The 19,347-nt window shown below is 43.7% G+C and overlaps 1 protein-coding gene across 3 annotated transcripts in view; it reads right to left on the bottom strand.

Moving 5' to 3' along the window:
- The window catches only part of LARGE1 (LARGE xylosyl- and glucuronyltransferase 1), a 559,980-nt gene that overhangs the window by 328,724 nt on the left and 211,909 nt on the right, over window positions 1-19,347 (bottom strand). The gene's annotated exons all lie outside the window — the stretch shown is intronic.

The raw sequence follows: 19,347 nt of genomic DNA, 5'->3' as shown, positions 1-19,347 counted from the left end.
ATGACTAGGAAGAGGAAGAGGGACAGAGAAAAAGAAAGGAGTGGGGAAGACGTATACAGAAGTGGAAGCCAGCAAAAGAGAAAAAGAAGGACTAAAAAGAAAAGCAGTAACTAGGTTTGTTGAGCGCTTCCTATGTGAACTCCTATGCATCCTTCAAAACCCTGTTTTAAAAGCATCACCTCCCAAGGGAAACCTTCCTCCACTTGCTGGCAAAATATCCTTCAGCATGTTCCTATAGAATCTGTCATACTGTATTTAGTAATTGGTTTACTAAATGTTTCCTCTGAAGACTGGGAGATTTCAATGAGGGCAAAGGTTGAGTTACTTGTCTTTGTAGTAACAAATCATAATATCTGATAAATGTTGGAAGGTGTGTTAATGCTAAAAATAAAAAAAGGGGAGGGCCACAAGGAAGAAGAAAGTAGAAGCATGACCAATCTCAGGGTTTTCCCCGAAAAACTATTATCATTAAACTGAGTGCCAGCAACATTCCATGTTAACAATCATACAACCCTGTGATAAAAACAGAGGTATGAAGTGGGTGTGTAGGTCTTTCAGAGTCCCACAACCAGAATGGTGTAGCAGAATTCACACACACACCCATTCTCTTAGGTCTGAGCCTCTGCCATCTCCACTTAATACTTTCCTAATCAGCTGTCCGAAGAGCCAATTATTTGAAAAAAAGTTATTAAGGTAAAAACATCAACTCCCAAGGATAATTAGCATAGGTACTCAATGCATGCTTACTGTTGAAAAGTCCCAGTGACACAAAGCAAACCCAAAGCTATCAATTCTTTTTGTCCCTACTCTGCAGAAATCCTGGGATCCAGCTAAACTTGCAGCTGCCTCAGGGGTTACCAAGCCAAAAAAAAAAAGTCACTTCTCTACAAAATCATCCTTTCTCAGCCATCTGTCAAAAAATCATTCCTCTTTTTTCCAGACTTCCATTTTTCTCCTTCCTGCCTAAACCCCACTGAGCTTCCAAACTGTCCCAAAGAATCTCTGTGACTCATAAAACTTGAGGATCAAACTGTGATGAATTATACCCTGCATGTCTCACCTGCGCTGTCCGTGCAGCGCATGCTGTGTCAGCCTATCTAGGGGCTTTTTGATGCATCTTTGGGCCTTAACAAATATGACTCCTTTTTTCCCCTCCTCTTCTCACCTCGGGGTTAAGTGCCTAAAGCTCCTGATCCTCTCCTATCAATGCAACGAATATGACTCACTGAATTCCACTGCCTAGGACCACAAATCAAACACTGAGGCAGATTCAGTATTGGAGGTAAAATCAAAGGTTGATTAGGGTTGCATTGTTACCAAGTTGGCCAATTCCAAACTCCATCCCCAGCTTTCAAAACCTGTCTTCCTGTTTGGTAAAACCAAATTAGTTCCCCTGAGAATGAAAAAGAATAGGCAGCTAATAGCAATTGTGTTTTCTCAATTAACATCGCCCCTCCGAGCAGGAGTGGGTAATGATGAACGTCAGTTTCCATCAGAAGGATGGAAGGCAGACGGTTGCACTTTCTGCAGCATCTGTTATGGATCTGCACCATGCCAGGTAGTTCATACTGATAATGTCTTTGGTGTCATCACAGCACAAGGGGGTGGCAATAGTTATCCCTATTACACATGCAGAAACTAGGACTACAGTTGAAACTGTGTTCCAGTTGTATTGCAGACTGACTGTAATACAACTATGCTGGCCTCATTGCTAATCCTCTCTACCTTGCCCTGCAGATCTTGGGAACTGTCAGTCTCCATAATCACGTAAATCGATTCCTTACAATAAACATAGGTGCATATGCATACACTATTGGTTCTGTTTCTCTAGATAACCCTAATCCTGGGACAGCAGTGGTGTATGTATCACGCTTTGAGTGGCCCAGCCCCTTACCCAACCTCTATCCCCGGGAGCTGGCACACTTCCTACACTTAAGAAGCATTTGAAGAGGAACTCAAAAAAGGATTGACATCTGGAACGTAAAAGAAAAAAGAAAAGGCATTTAAAAAAATGTGTGCCACATCTTAAACCACCATTATAAAATGAAATTCCAGGGGAGGATGGAGAAATAACCAAGAAAAGCAAACTGATCAAACAGAGTGGTGCGGGTAAGGGATTCTGAACAAGACAGAGATGAGTTGAATTTTAATACGTAACCTTCAGCAAAGCACTTAACTTTGTTGTGACTTGTTGTCTCCATATGTAAAATGGGGACGTAGGCATGTGTGTATGTGTATGCACGTATGTGTGTGTGTGTGTGTACAGATCCCCTAGCATCAGGCCTAAGCAGAGAAAATACTCCAAGTTTCCTTTTCTTCTCTCTTCTCACCCCTCTAGAACTGCAGGTAGGACGTGTGAAGACAACAGTGGATCCTTTGTTGATAAGCCCCCCTTACTTCGCTTCTCTGTTCTCTTTCCTTCCAGGATTACTTACATATCTACATATATATATCTATATACACAGTCTATTTATATACAGCTGCATCTTTCTGTCACGTAACGTGTACAAGTGTTGATCTGCAGTTCAGCCCACTTTGAGTTTAAAAATGTCAAACAAGACATTATTCAAAACCTTAGCTGACAACATCTTCCTCCACCCTCTAAAACTTCTCAACAAACAAGAATTTATCATCGAATTTAAATCTCTGAATCCACTCAAGATGAATGTTCTGAATGAAGAATCAAAACATCTAAGATTCAGAACAAAAAAGGTAAATTGAAAATCAACCTCCATGCAGTGCGGTGACAGAGATGAGGGGCTCGCCATCCGAAATGTCCTGGGTGATGATCTTGATCAATCTGCGGGGTGTGTGCGCATCTCTGGATCTCTCCAGAGTGCTGGCGACGGGCACTGGGTATTGAATGAACAGAACTGTGGGGCTCATGAACCCCGGCAGGGCCACGGCCTCCCATGAAGGGGCTCAGGACATCCAGGGTGACAGACCCAGCTCTCTCTAGTCTAGGATACCAAAACCTTGCCCTCATCCTCAGATTTCAGGAAAGCTGTCCTGCATCATTCCATCCACCCGCTACATCTCTAACCTTTATATGGCAAAACCACCCTACGTACAATCTGTCACCGAGGCCTGCCAATTCTTCCTTCCTGATGTTTGAAGCACTTGCTCATCTCATTTTATTTCTAACGCCTCATCCCAAGCCAAGGCTTTTCATTTTATCCTAAAACAGGGGTCATCAAACTTTTTCTGTAAACACCCAGCAAGTCAATCACGGTCCACTTTGCAGACTATGTCGTCTACATTTGGAGCATAAAAGCAGCCACAGAACTATACAACAAATTGATGTGGCTGTGTTCCAGTAAAACTTTATTTACAAACACAAGTGGTGGGCTGGATTCAGCATAGTTTGTGGTCATTGTTTATGGACTCTCTTCTTAAAATATTACACTAGTCTCCTCCTTTAGCCTCTCCCCACCCCCACCTCTCTGTGTTCTTGCCTTACAGGTGTTGTGGATACGTCCTTCCATCCTATTTCCGCTACTGTGTAGTTTGACGAGGTACAGAAGCAACACCATCTACTTCAAGGTCATCTATCACATTCAACAAACCCTGGATCAGCAACTCCCAAGTACATGTCCTTGGAAGCTGTGATGTGTCACCTCATCCTAATTTATGCAACACTGTAATGAAGTGGGTGTTCTCACTACATCTATTTGACTGATGAAAAAGAGAAGTAGACACAAGATTTCACTTATTCAATGTCATCCCAGCAACAAACGGAGGAGGAGAGTCTCGATCTCAGTCTCATAAGCACCAGATTACTGGTTCATTTTGCACCAAACCAGACTGTCTCCTATTCAATCCCCTCCAAAGGAGCCCAATGTAATTTGTGGTGGTGGTTGTTCCTACTTGGCCCCCTAGTCCCTTAAGCCTGGCTACCATTGCAATCGCTAGGGAAACGTAAATGCTCATGTGCACAGGCCCTACCCCACATGAATCAGCTCAGCATCTCCGGAAGTGGGAGTCTAGGGATCAGAATTTTTAAAAACAGCTACTTCCAAGGGATTCTCATGTGTAGTCAAGGTTGAAAAATTCTAGCTTAGGCATTTCTCCAGATTCTTTGGCTTAGATGCAAAGAAGGTCTCAGCACTGTCACACTTTTTGATATTAGCAGTATTGCTCTGAGGCTGGGCCCCCGTTCCCATGCCCCAGATTCTCAGAGTGAATCTTATCATGCCACCCAAACCACAGACCTTCCTAATTTCCTGGCATTCTACCTCCTCCAAGTGTTTAACTCCTCTCAGTTCTCCTCCTTTCTGGATGAGAGTCTTTTTCACAAGCAGGGCCCAATGCTGCAGCTGCCTTACTGTCCAGCTTCCTTGGCTCTTGACCGATAACAAGTCACTTCCTTCCAGTGAATTTTCCAATTTCTCTTCTTCCACAGGAGGCTATATTCATTAAGGATGTGACAACTTTTTTTAGACAATGCCCGCCTTTTCATTAACATAAAAATTCATGCCTCCTTCAATGCCATTTGAAATTTCAAAATAAATTTTGCAAAGTCATTTTAGAAAAACTTAGAAAACTCAGGCCGATCTTAGAAGTCTCACATTATTATTTTCTCTGGAGTTTTGATCACTGGATGTCCACAGGAGAGCTGAGTCTGCCAAAGTGTCACCAGCATTTCCATTCTAGGCAGTTTATAAGCCCAGGTTGAGCCATTTTCTTAAGTTCCAAACGTGTGGAGTCAGATTTGCTGTGAGAAGCAAAGTGGCAGTTATGACATGCAAAGGCCACTCACTTGTTACGAGGTAAACAGAGAATGTTTTACCCCCAAATTTCCTGAAGTGATTTTTCTGGAAGTTATCCTTGGCAACCAAAGCAAACTTGAGTTCCAGCAAAGGCCTTGGAGACAGATCTCTGACAAAGACAGAACAGCAGTAAGAAAAAGAGTTCCTCGCAAGCTTTTAAAAAGAATTTGCAACCACGATGGGAAAGAAGCCCAGAATCATTTTGCCAGAATAGGCTGAATGAGATCTGACTTTTGTCTTCCATAAAAATCATTTTTCAGGAACCTTGTCTTAAAGAGCTTCATTAAGTCAAGAATATAAAGACATTCTTAGCACCAATTTGCTATACCCATCTCTAGGTGTATGCTAAAAATGCTTCAAATGTGTCTTAATGAGCAATGATGCCAGTTTCAGTTTTGGTCCCTTGAAACTTCAGGTTCAATGATGTCAAAGCTTCAAATATTTCTTGCCAAATATCCTAAGTTCTGAAAGTTTGAGGCAGTTGGTCTTTGAACTACTGTTCTCATAGCAGGACGGCTGTGTCTTTCTGCCTCTATACCTGGCCAATTATATTTCTCCTTGATGTCCAAGGAGTCTAGGTAGGGACAGAAGGGCTTTACTAGTAGCATTCAAATAGTCACCGAACATGACAAAGAAAAAGGTACTTAGTGGTGTGTTTCCTATAAAACGGAATAGATAGGATAGCACACTCAAGGTCTTCTCTTAGGTCACCAGTTTAGAAAATTACCATTAGAGGGACAGAAGAACATCCTGGAAATGAGTAGGTACCCCAAATCCTAAGGATCAACCCATGACTGAAAGCTCTATAAGGTGCACATTCCAGCCATCTTTGATCAGCCTCTGTCTGCACTGAGCCCATTAACTTTAATCACTTTTTTTGCAGTTTTTTCAGCTGGGGCCAGGTTTGAACCTGCCACCTCCAGTATGTGGAGCTGGCGCCCTACTCCTTGAGCCACAGGTGCCACCAACTTCAATCACTTTTTACTTCTGAAAAACTCCACCTACTCTAGTGGTGGTCTTCATTGTTTGAGTTTGAGAATGCAGCTTTCTTCCTTCCTCTGCTTCTTGAGTGCTAGTTCAAACATATATCAGAGTTGGACACAATCTCCTTTGTTGGGTAGATTCATCAAAACTAAAAGTTAAATATGGCGGCACCTGTGACTCAAAGGAGTAGGGTACTGGGGCCCCATTTGCCAGAGGTGGCGGGTTCAAGCCCATCCCCGGCCAAAATCTGCCAAAAGAAAAAACAAAACCTAAAAGTTAAACAAGAATGATGATTTTGTCCTTTGCAAAGCATAAACTGGGTGCCATCAATGTGGCTCTTGACTACAGATTCAGATACAGAAATATTGTAGAATTTCTTAATTTTCTCTTTAACAGCAGGCAAAATAAAAGATTTTGTGTTTTTCCACTGATCTAATTTTTTAAATCAGTGCAATAAATGTGTTATTTTATATGAAATATTCATAGCCCTTATAAAATCCCATTAATGTGTTCCAAAAGTGATGATCACATGTGTGGAAGAGCATCGTATTTTATGGTAAAAAATTTTTTTTTTCTCTTTTCTTTTTTTTATGGTAAAAATTTTTAATGAGGTTTGATTGTTTTGGTACCTAAAATCTTGTTCCCATCAAGAGACCCATAAGGGATGATTTGTTAGCAAAGGTTTTACATTTTATTTTATATTCATCATTCTAAGTATGTTGAAAACTACTATTTGCTCACTACATGAATCTATGCTTGCCATAAACTTCAAATTGCCATTCTTGGTGGCCACACTCATTTACTAAAATGAATAGCTGTGATTTTTCTTTTCTTTCTTCTTTTTTTTTTTTAATGTGGAGCATTGACAACAATGTCTGGTTTGGATTACAGAAAGATGAGAGATTTCAATGGTAAACAGCAGCTGTTTGAGTACTCTAGAAAGTCAACAAATCCCTGGCCCCATCCATTCCTGTTTTTTGGTATTTCTCAGTGCCTCTACTGCTGTGGACATCTTATTTAAGGGGTGTAGTATACAAGTGATATTTCAGATCTATAGGAAAAGTAAAGGACCCTTATTAAAAAAAAAAAAGATTTAAAAGAATGATTACCAATAGGGCTTCTAAACCTTTGGGACACTTCTTCTTCAGGGGTACCTGTAATTTGTATGCTTGTACACTTTGTCAAGTCCCATAATTCTCTTCTTTTCTAGTTCATTTAGCTCAAGAGTTTTGTCTTCAAGCTCTGAGATTTTTTCTTCTCCATGATTTATTCTGTTATTGAAACTTTCTACGACTGTATTTTGAAGCTCCCTGAATACCTCCTTCAATTCTTTAAGCTCCAATATATACTTTCTAAGCTTATCCTGTCTTTCATTCATTTCTTGGGTCAATTTTTGGTCAATTTCTTGGTGGTTTTCCACTTTTCCTTCAACTCCCTTCATCATTTTTGCCATCCATACTCTAAATTCCCTTTCCATCATTTCCATAATTTGTTTCTAGATGGAAAGGAGTATGTTTTTAATTGGACTGCAGCAGAATTGAATTATGGAAGTTCCTCTCTTCTGGAGAAAGGGGACTGCCAGATAACTCACTTAGGTTTTGATGGCCTTCTCTAGGTGTGGAGGTCACAGTCTCATGAATGATGCCTTTGGACTATAACAGGAACATTACATGCAAAACACAACTAAGTCTAGAGGATGTTCTTCAGGCTTTACATTGGTGATGATGGTCAGTTTTCTTATCTGATCCCTCCACCTGAAATTACACACGCCAAATCTGAGCAGAAGTTCTCCTTTCTCATACTGCATGTAAGTGAGGATTAACATGGGGGCAGGGAGGGGGCTTCCTTGCCCCATCTGTCTGTGGATGTCTCGGGAGCTCCGGCACCAGTGAGGGCTGACTTGATGTGCACTGTATTCTCAGGGCCCTCTGACATACCTCACCACCTACGCAATGAACTTGGCTTTGAGACAAAGCCGCCTCCTGTCATACAGACACCCTACTCTTTGCCTTACCTTCTAAGGATGCCATGTTTCATGCAAACCATGCTTCCCATGAGCGTCCAACTCTGGCCCACAGTGCTCATTATATAATAGTTAGATGAGATGAGAGACTGAAAGAAAGAGGCGGGAAAGGAGATTGGTAGAGAAAGCTACTCATCAAAGGCAAATAGGGCTATTTATTTGCATTTGTTAAAGTTAGCAATGGTGAAAGAGCCCACCAAAGGCTTGAGGAGCTGCCATATAGAATGTTCTAACACATTTCAAGTAGAAATGGAAGCAATTGTTCTTGTGAATGTGGCTGATTCCTTCAACAGCACCCCTTTGCCACGTCACCTAAATCGGTGTCATGATTCTCAGTTCAATTGTAAATTAAAAACAAGCGATCACAAGCAAAAGCTTGCCTGGACATCCTTTTGCCTCTAAAGGACTGTCCTGTTTTTCCAACCCTCTTTTCCTTTTTTCACAGTGGTCTGCAACCCTTCTTTATCAGTTTAACTTAAAATTATACTCTAATTCCCACAAGTATCTACACTGGAAATGAAAATCTGAAAAGGAGCAAAAAACTTGTACAGCCCTTCTTTTCACCTGACAAATCTAAACCATCCCTTGAGAGAAAATAAAAAATAAAGAATGAAGTTTTACTAAAATGGATTGGGAGGATATTGTAATAGTAGATTTTACCAGGACTTCCTCATGACAGACATAATGCACTTTGCCAGGATGGGCACTTGGCAAAGATAACATATAGATATTTGGGTAAAATACTGCGCTGATACCTATTAAGCTTAAAATGTGCCAACTCTACTTTTGATGGATTGGTATTTTCTTCCAAGTCCTACTACTGGGATATTTTTTGGAAGATGCTTCCGAAACTCTTAGTAAAGTAAGAAAAATACAACTAAGGACCCCCAGCTCCACTCCATTGGGAAGCAAAGTCAGGAGTTCCTCTGCATGTTGAGAAGAAGTGTGGGCTCAGGAGGCTGAGAAGTGCTACCAGATACAGTAAACCCAGGAGAAGCCTTTGATGGTGGAGCCTCCTGTGTAGCATCCCAACTCCTGTCCCCAAATAGAAGAGCCTTTTGCAGGGCAGAGGCCCCCTGAAGAATTAGATTTTCAAGAAGAGATCTTTGTTGAAGCCTTTCTGGACTTTCTGGAATTGCTGTTGAAATTCCCTGCACTTTGCAATTGCACCTTCCGCCTGTGAAGACTACTTAGTGACCCAGGGATCTTCACCAAGAAGGATTTCTGGAGCCCCTACATATAAAAGCCCAACGTTAAGTTCCTGGATACAAGACTGGCAGTTGGTATTTGTGCTATTTCCTTTGCACTTGATGAACTACCACAGACCCTTTAATGCCTGGCTCAAAAATCCATTCTAGGAACCTTCTCCAACCTGCTTAGGGTTAGCAGGCTCCTCCATTCCTTTCGCCATCACTGGACTTCCTATTACTTTCCACCACATAGACTAAGGTAGTGGCTCTGACTCCGTGTGTGATGGTTGTCTACCCAACCTGCATTCCCTCAACACATATTGATGGAACACCTATTTGGGGCAGACACTGTGCTGGAAAGGCAGGGACCATGCTGAGTCATCTTTGTTTACCCAAGTGTCTGGCCCAGTGGGTGTAAGCAATAGGCATTCTTATGTGGCCATGACACTGTGGAAGCTTAGGGGTCACTTGATACCCCCATAGCCAATAAGAGCCCTGGATGCCCGCCTCCAAAACCTCTGTTCCCCTTTCCATCACTATTGTTCCCACAGTGATGCCCCAAATCTAGGGCTTGTTCTTGAATGTCTTCCCTCATGGCCCACATGCATGTCATTAGCAATGTATTTGAATGCTGGCTCTACCTTCCAAGTACATTATGGATATAAACTCTTCCTACTGCCCTTGCCATCTCTAACCAGGATCACCCATCAGCCACCTAGCTGGTCACCCTGCCTCACTCTGTTGACTTACCACTCAATCAGGTGACCTCTAAAAATGGTCATCAGAGGACATTACTATCGTGCTCAAGCCCTCCTGGCTTCCCACCCCCACCCCATGGTGACTTGCAAGGCTCTTCATGGAGGCTGTAGTTGCCTTTCTGACTTCAACATGCTCCTCCACTCCCTTGGGACTGGCCACACCAGCCTTCCAGACATTTCTCAGGCACACTAAGCGCTCTCCCACCTTGGAACCCTGCACTTGCCGTTGGCTGTCCCCTTTGGATCTGTGTAAATACCACTCTCCCGAGAATCAGTAAACCAGCCTCTAAAATACATCCCTGCCCACTCTGCACCCCAGTCTTTCTCTCTCTCTGACCCCCTGGTTTATTCTTGTCCATTGCACACATCTCACCGCTTGCTTCTTATTTGCTAGTCTCTGCCTCTAAAATAAAAGTTTAATAGTAGTAGAGTCTTTAGTGGATCTGTTTTGTCAACTATGCTATCTCTAGGGTTTAGAAGCATGCATAGTAGGCTCTCAGTAGATATATCCTGAATAAGAATAGGTTATATCCTGAACAAGAACACAAGTGAATACTTGTGAATACAATGACTGGAACAGGTCAGTGGCAATGACGGGAAATGGGTTGCAAACAAAGATGATGACTGGAGCCATTACTGACCAAAATTAGCTCATTTAATCATCCCAATTCTCTGAGGCAGGTTTTATCATCCCATTTTCAAGAGGCAGTATCAGAAGCTCATTGAACCTGAGTAACTTGCCAAGACTTACTACAAAAAGAAAAAAAAAATTTTTTAAAAGAAGACAGAGTGCATTTTTTGTTTATACACAAGATAGTTGCACCATGTAAGTTGCATCATAGTAGGCAGAATAGTTACCTTGTTAGTACCTTTATTTGGAAACAAGTCTTGTTTAAGAACATGTGTATGGGTTAACAAGGATGGACTTGTGATGGTCAATTTGATGTGACAACTAAACTAAGCCACAGGTGTCCAAATATTTGGTCAAACATACTTAACCTCTTTTAAAACGGTCAAACATACTTAACCTCTTTTAAAACCTCTTTTAAAACCTCTTTTATAACCTCTTATACACCTCTGTATAAGTGATTTAAATATTCGTTCTTATACAATTACACAGTGGCCTACAGTGTAGAACTAAAGAAGTAGTAAAACTTGGAAGTGACAATGAACAAAAAATGCACAAGATACATTTTAATACCATAAGGAAAATCCCAAGTGGGGCATCTGCTGAAAATATGAATAGCTTTAAGCTGTGGGATCCTCCTAGTCCATCTCCTAAAGAAAACTGAATTTCTAAAAATCAAACAAACAAAGAAAAAGATCTAAATGACTCTCAAAACACTTTGTTCCCCTTCAGCCTCTAAATTGCTCTTCCTGGGAAGTAAAGATTGTGTTCCCATGTAACTCGCTGGGAGGCCTCTCACTACACTTAGGAATAAGAGGGAGCCTAGACTCTAAGAATCAGGAAAGTAAAGAACTGCCTGCAGAAAAATGAATACTAAAAGAATTCCAACAAAACCTCTTTTAACAGCTGAACTCAACAAAACAGTAGTGTGTGTGTGTGTGTGTGTGTATACACACTATCCTGTACTCAGAGGGTGAGTGTGGATGGTGAAGAAAGAAAAGGGAAAGCAGAAAGAAAGAAAGCTCCTGACATCTCAATCTGGACACTCTGGACACTCAGCGTCTCCCTGTGTCCTTCTAAAAGCAGAAGAGCTACTGCCGGAAGTGCGTGCAGCCATCATTGCCAAAGCTGTACGCAATCCTGCTCCTACAGACAGACAGTCTATGCTGCTTTCTGCAGCCCACACAACAGAAAGGAGGCAGGGGCAGGGAACAGGTGCACACAGGATGACACAGGTCAGGAAGACTCAGCTACCAGGCCTGGGCCAGACAGAAGGAGTGAAGAACAGGGGGAACCAGAGACCTTCCTCTGCAGTCTCCCAGAGGATTCAGGGGCTGCTCTGAGGCTCTAGGGCGGCCAGGATGTGGTTAACTCACAGTTTTCTCTCCTGATGAGTAGCTTCAGCTGCTCATCAATAGAATCTCCAGCTGATAATTATTAAGTGAAACTTGGGGCTTGCATTTGCATATGTAAAGCAAACTCCCCTCCAAAGCCACAATGGGAGGGAGAATGCACTTCCTGATTGTACACACACCACCACCGGGAGGGGGGTTTGGGTGGGGTGGGGCTCCCACCTGCTTTGCAAGTGCTTCTCCAGGCTAATCAAGCCAGATATTCAGCAGAAATAAACCCCACATCCCAAAATATGCCATTTGTGCAAATGCAGAGCTCACACAAGATTCCTCTCTCCCCAGCTCTGAGAAGGAAGCATTCCACGGCAATAGTGTCTGTAAGGGCTGTGATTACAGGGCCCAGTGCATGCCCGCACACACTCACAGCCTCGCCAACACACACACCTGGGTTGTGTCACTGGAGGAGGGAACAGTTATGAGTTTCTCCAAAAAGAAGGCGTCTATCCACCTCTTCTATTCCTGACGCTTTTCAGTCTTTGCACCTGATGATCAGGAAGCTTCAGCCCCACGGAACAAGCCAGAAGGAAAAGCGAACAGCATCCCTCATGGGCTTATCTCTGGAATGACACTTATCTTGGCTTGTGAGGAGGAAAATTACAGAGCAGCACATCTTTCTTCCCTCCCACAGGAAAGGAGACCCTAACAGAGAAGAGCCATCACACTCAGAAGTGGAAAGGACATGACTTGAAAAACCAGGTACTTCAAAATACCAGACTGTAATAAGAAAGCCACTGAGGCCAAGAAAAGGTGCCTAAAATTATACCCATGACATTCTAAAGACAGAAGCAGACAGCAGCATAAAAAAACAGTAACAGGGATCATTAATTCTGAGTCTTTTTGTTTTAGGTTAAGTTCATGACCCTCCCTCATCTGTAAACTGGGGGTGGCGATTCAGCAGGACCCTCTACCCAGCACCATCAGGGTGTGTACGAATGATGGACATCTTACATTAGTGGATAACATGTAATTATGCATGCGTTTGGCGTGGGGCAAAGGCCTTTTCTACCGGGACATGACCCCTGTCTGAAATTCTACATCGCCTTTCTTGCCATAAACCATAAGGAAAGTGCCAAACACTTCAAGCTTGGGTTTCTTAAACGTGCAGGGTAAACATCTGTGAACTCATCAGAGCAGAGAATTTCTTTCATGCTTTTTTATCTTTTCCTGTTTTTAGTTTGTCTTACCTATATTTCATTGGACAGCAATTTTTAAGGCGCTTTGCGTTTAGACTGTTGTTCCAAAGTATAGCCCTTAGTTTTCTACAATTTTCTACAGAAAGGCTCCTTCCTGTACTCATATTTCATTGCTTTATGTAACAGCTAAGTAAATTACATTATTTAATTATGTGGAAAAGATGAATCACAATAGGCTGGATAACAGCAAACACACCATTTAATTGATGGGATTGGTGATGCCAGTGTGCACCAGAGAGTAACCCGACAGCTGGAGGTGCCCCGTCTGGTGGGCAGTGAGCAGCACTCGGACAGAAGGGATGGAGAGATCTCTGGTTATGGGATGTGCTCTTCACTGGAAGTGAGTGAAGAATCTTCCATGAGCATTTGTCTCAAGGTATTGTTGAAGATCAAATGTGATGATACACACAAGGCATTAGCTTCCCAAGCTAAGCATAAGATGTGGGCTTGGCAAAAGTTCTTACTATTTATCTTATTATGGATTCTATTGGTCAAGTCACTTCACCTGTAAACCATAAGCCTTTCTCTTACATGACCTCCCATGTCCTTCTGATAAAAATATACACATTTCATGGGTGGATGGGCACTTGGGTTGATTCCATATCTTGTCAAGTGCCCATCAACCCATGAATGGATGAATCAACTGTGGTATGTGTATACCAGGGAATACTATGCAGCCACAAAAAAGATGGAGACTTTAGATCTTTTGTATTAATCTGGATGGAGGTGAAACAGAGTCTCCTTAGTAAAGTATCCCATGAATGGAATAGCAAGCATCTAATGTACTCAATACTAATATGAAACCAGTAGAAGAGCAACTACTCTCCCACACAAGAGAAAAACACAGTTTCCTTCACGTGGGGGCGAGAGGGAAGAGACCAGGACAGAGGGGGATTGGTGTGCTCTCAATGGGCACAATGTGAGAGTACAGGGCACACCTCCTGGTTGAAGGGCTCAACCACAACCTGGCCTTTACCTAACAAATACAAACAATGAAGCCTAATTGTTTGTACCCTCATATTAATCTGAAATTTTAAAAAGTTAAGAAAAAAATAATGCACCTTTCCATGGGTAGAACACTCTAAGGCCCGTTTGAGAGTGTCAGGGGCTGTGCTGGCACATCCATCTCTCATGTCCATTGATGCGGGCAGAGAAGGACTGGGATTGGACCCCCTCTTCACAAGAAATGGGAGACCCCAGGCCCACCAGCCCTCGCCGAACGTTTGGTGTAGAACCAGAGGACAGTCGAGTCCCCCCTCTGGTGTTATTTCACATACCATGCAGTTCCTTCTTGCACACACACATCTTGAGGCTTCTTTTCACTTTTCTAGCTTTGGAAGTAGTATTTAATGGCATAAAAAGATGGACAGAAACGGGTCTTCCCACACAATAAAGAAAGGTCATGAGAGCGCATCTGAAGCATCAAAGGGACATTTCAAGCAGACCTCTGTCTTTTCACGGGAAAGGCTCAGCCAACTTTGAGTCCCAAAGCCTCAGGCTAAGTTACTGATGTCTTCAAGGCCCAGGAAGTTGTGGCACAGGGAGAAAAGGCTCCACTCGCAGCAAATGAGCCATTACAGGTGAGGACACAGAAGGGTCACCAGCTGCACTGACCTTGGGACGGTAATTTAACACCTCTCAGACTTAAGTGGCGAGCAACAAACTTTGCTATCTATCTTACGTGGTTGCTTTGAAAAGCATTTTTTAAGAAGTCTAAGGGAATTGTAAGGGCACGGACATGATGTTCTCCTTATGTGAAGATACACATGACTTTGGTAAGATTACCGTGACTATCTGTCATGATTAGTCAATGTTCACATACCATGACCTTTAATTTAGTGATACAAACAGCCATCTGTGGTGGCTTACAGCACCATCATCTCCACAGAGCTCAGAAAAATCATTGGAATCTTTTCAGCCTGGTGGAAGAAATGGACATCCCTCTTCCTTGACACCCATTGTACCAGGAGGCTGCTGATGCAATATGAGTTCCAAGAACAGACAGGACCACTGCGCAGGCATCTGGCTGACCACCATCTCCTGAGGCCTGGCGAGACCTTCCCCACCTGCCCTGGTGTAAGATTCCTGTTCTGTTGCCTCAGATAGGAGCCGCATCAGAGTCCCCAAGCCTCCATCACCTCTAGATTAAATGACTGCAGCACAGCTGTATTTTCTGAAATGCTACATTATGCTGGGAGTTTAAGCCATCAGGCAACCTAACGTATTTCCCTCTAAAGAAAAGAACAAACACATTTGAAGCAAGTTACACCTACAACGTCTGAACCAGAGAGATGTGCACCTGGGTCAATGTCTCACAACATGAATAAATGCAAAAGGATCAAATTGACCTCCACAGTTAGCAGTGTTATAATTCAGGAGGCTGTGAGCCCCTAATGAGGGAGGTTTGCAGAATGAACGTCACCACAGAGAGCAAGGGGCCACAGAAAGCAAGAGACACAGGGATGTTCCTACGGTCGGGCTTTTACAAAGCTATCCTCCTGCAAATGAAAGGAGCCCTGTATCGTCAACCTGTTTGTCTGGTCACAGTACTTGGAATTTCTTCAGTCAACAAGCTCATTCTGAACGACAACCAATAATAATTTTTCATGTTTTCATTCATTTATTCAAACCGTACGATTATGAAACACCCACGATATCGCTATACAGTCCCTTTTCCCATCAGTCACTGTAAAGTCCAGTAGGGGGAAAGATCAATAAAGATAGAACATCTGGAGAGAGTGTACTGAGGAAGCACCACCTAGCTCAGTCTTGAAAGTTAAGGGAAAACTTCTAGGACTCGTCACGTCCATGCTGAGATCAGAACTGGAGCGTCCAGAAGCTGGGCTGAGCAACGCTCAGCAGAGGAAACGGCATGAAGAGTCAAGGAACCAGGCCTCCCGACCTGTGTGCCAAGGCGCCCCAGGGTGCCACAGGGAACCCACAGTGAGCACCATGGGATATTTTAAAATCTCCAGAGAGGCACAGCAGGCCTCAGTATCTGCTGGACGTTGCCTCAAACACTAGCCCGAGGTTGTTTACAGTTTCAACATTAGATTGCACTCATTCCCTTAGTGGCTACATTTTTGCACAGCTGAATTTTCAGCACTTACTATAATAAGAAGCACTAACTGTGTGAAAATCAGTGTGCCACAGCTGTCCCATCCGATTCCAAGGTGGGAGAGATTTTGCAGTACCTAACAGGCGTGCATATCCCCTAAGTAAATAACTGTGGTTAACAGTGAAGTAACAATATTTTCCTCTCCTATGTATATGTTTTTGTTTTTGTTTTTTTTTCCCAAACAGCTCTTAAGTTGTCAGGACACAAATACTTAGTAAATGAAACAAGTATTTTATTTGGCCTATGGGTTTTGTGAAAAATTAACTAATATGTATACCAGAAGCCCCAAGAAATAAGAAAACAAGGGACCCCAGGGGAGGAGGGCAGAGGGTGCCGGAGAAGCGCTTGCCGAGAACACAAGGAGCCTTGATGAGACTGAAGACCTTGTGATAACGTAGGGACCAGGGAAGGAAAGGCTGGCAGGACAGGTGGGGGCCGATTACAGAGGGCTCAGTAAGCACATCCAAGAACTTGAACTTCATCCAAGGCCATGAGAGAGTTTGTTTTTGTGTTAACCTCCCTGTGGGAGAACGGGCAACCCCATCTGAGTTTTACTGGACATTCCCCAGCTCTCGGAGGGCTGCATTTCACGGCCCATTATGTGGATACCGCACCGTGGAGTCCGCACGGAGATGAAAGCCAGCATGAGGTCTCTGCAGAAAGGCCTGCAATTGCACCTGGTCTGCTGAGATGAAGTGGAGGTGCCGTATAAAGTACCAAAGCCTTACAAAGAGAGGATAACCGTACCCGCCTTATGTGTTCCTGTCTCATCCTCTAAAATGAGTCAACTCACGGCGAATTTAAGTCCCACTCTGACCCCTCACGTGTGAGCTGCTAGAGCCCCAACTGTTCAACTTCACAAAGTGTTCAGTGCATTTGGCCATGCAGACACAATACATGTGGACCCTTCTCGGAAGCATGATTGAAGATTTTTAGGAATGCAGACTATTCTTGTCGGTGTGTGATACACATGACGATAAACACGGAAGAAATCTGTGTCTTAAAACAGTTTACGTGAAGGTGTTTTCCCTTTAAAACAAGAGAAATTTCTTACTAGGTGGAGAAGAGCTTTGATTGCTCTAAAGTGACAGGGGCCGTATCACCCAGTTTACCTGGCAGTTCCAAAAGCCAGACAACAGTGAAGTGTTAGGTAATCGGAAATCATCATGCACACCTGGGGTTTTAAAGAGCACTAAGATGAAAAAAAGAGAACTAAAAGAGAGAGGTTATAAAGCCAGTCTCGGACTGAGTTCCTGGAAAGGGACAGGTACCCCAATCGTACCCAAATAGTCAAGGGACGGGGCTTTGCCAGTCCCAAGATCTCCCTCAGAAAAAAAGTACAGCTCTAAAAACTGCAGTAAGAAAAGTGAGCCGAGATATTAACCCTCCACACACACCTCATCCGTCATGTACCCAGGAGGAGTGAACTCTGCCAGGGCAGCACGCCCAGGCTCCCGTGCCCACCCCCTTCCTGGGGAAGCAGAGGACTATATGTGACTGGCAGGTCTGCGTAAAGGACCTCGGCACCTTCAGCTGGCCCTGCCACCCTGCTCGTGAAGGGTCTGTCTGCCTGTGACAGCGTATGCCACATGTTCCCAGGAGAAGAGCTGATGCTGTTAAATCTGACTCATTTGGATGAGAAAACAAGTCTACCCAGCTGAGACCCATTCTCCAAGTGGCTTGAACAAAAAGTGCTGCTTTGATCTCTTTCTGCCTGGTCCTGTGATGAATCAGCTAGTGGAGGGGTCACCTTGATACATCCCAAGTTCTCCAATTGCACACATATCTGTGCAGCACCTGTGATGTGCAAGACAGCACGCCAGGGTCTGGTACACTCAGTGAAGAAGGCAGAGGTGGCATCCACCTGTGTGTTATTTATCATTCCTCAGAGGAACTGCTGATAGGTGTTGACGGCCCAAATAATTATTTAGTTACAAGTGTGATAAGTACAGGGTGCTCTTGGTAAATGGCCCCCCCAGCCTGAGACCTAGGCCCGCCCTTGACACTGCACTATCCCCGGCTCCCGGCTGCACCATGGCTAATCCATCCTCAAGTCCCAGCTCTTCTGCCTCCCCTATCACCTCTCAGGTGCACCCCCACCCTCCAGCACCTACATGTTTCAAAGTCTCAGTGGGTCTCTCTCTAACTGCAGCAACAGAATTGATCCCTTGTGCCCGTTTAAAATTACATTTAATTAAGGTAAAATACACAGAACATGCATTTTACCATCATGAGCATTTTAAGGGTCGTGGCAGGAAGCACATGCTCTTGTGTATCCCTCACCACCATCCATCTCCAGGACTCTGCCATCTCATGTAAAAGGGAACTCTGCGACTATGAACTCCCCACCCGGGCCAACCACAATTATACTGCTGTCTCTTTGAATTTGCCCACTCTGGGACCCTCACATAAGCAGGCTCATATGGTATCAACACCTTTGTGGCCTATTTCACACAGCATCCTGCCCTTGACTTAAACCCTTTTGTCGTCCCATCCATGTTCTGCACTGAGAGCTGTTCAAAACACCAGTCTGACCACCTTGTCCCTTTCCTCTACGAGAAACCCATTAGAGGCTTTGATTTCTCAAAGGACAAAGACAGAGCTCCTCCATGTGGTTCAAGACTCTGCACACTCAGCCCCCACTGACGTCCCGGCAGAGCTTTCCTGCCCTCACTCTCCCAGGCCTGGCACACTGCCCACTCCGTCTCTCCCACGGCCAGGCCGTCAGCCATGCTGTTCCCACGGCATGGATCCCCCTTCCAGAGCCTGTCTATTTCACTCCTACTCATCCTTCAGCTAGGCCCAGGGTCCCCATCCTCAGGGAACTCTCCCCCCGTGGCCCCCACACATCCAACTCATTGATCGTGGACCGATTCTCACGGCAGCGTGCATTTCTCCTCCCGGGAACCCAATCACAGCGAAATCAAACTCCATCCGTATGCCTGCAATGCCTCTCTTTAGCTGACTGCAAGTTACAAACAAGCAGAGGGAACACATGTTTTTTTATTTCCAGTCTATCTGCACCACCCAGCATACTTGCTAGCGTAGAGTAGGCCCATGTTTTTCAACCTTTTTTATCTCATGGCACAATGGAACCTATAGTTAACTTCTGTGGCACACTTCAATTAGGCTGATCAAAAAAAAAAAAAGTATAAAGAAGACTATACTTAAGATGCTTTGAACTTCTTTCAAAAATAATTTAATAATGATCATTAAAACTTCTCAGATCCTCTGCTTGAAAATCACTCTATTAGGAGCTCGGAAAATAGATT

This window comes from Nycticebus coucang, chromosome 3, assembly GCF_027406575.1.
Source record: "Nycticebus coucang isolate mNycCou1 chromosome 3, mNycCou1.pri, whole genome shotgun sequence".
NCBI classification, from domain to species: domain Eukaryota; kingdom Metazoa; phylum Chordata; class Mammalia; order Primates; family Lorisidae; genus Nycticebus; species Nycticebus coucang.
This window is presented reverse-complemented; position numbering and strand designations above follow the sequence as displayed.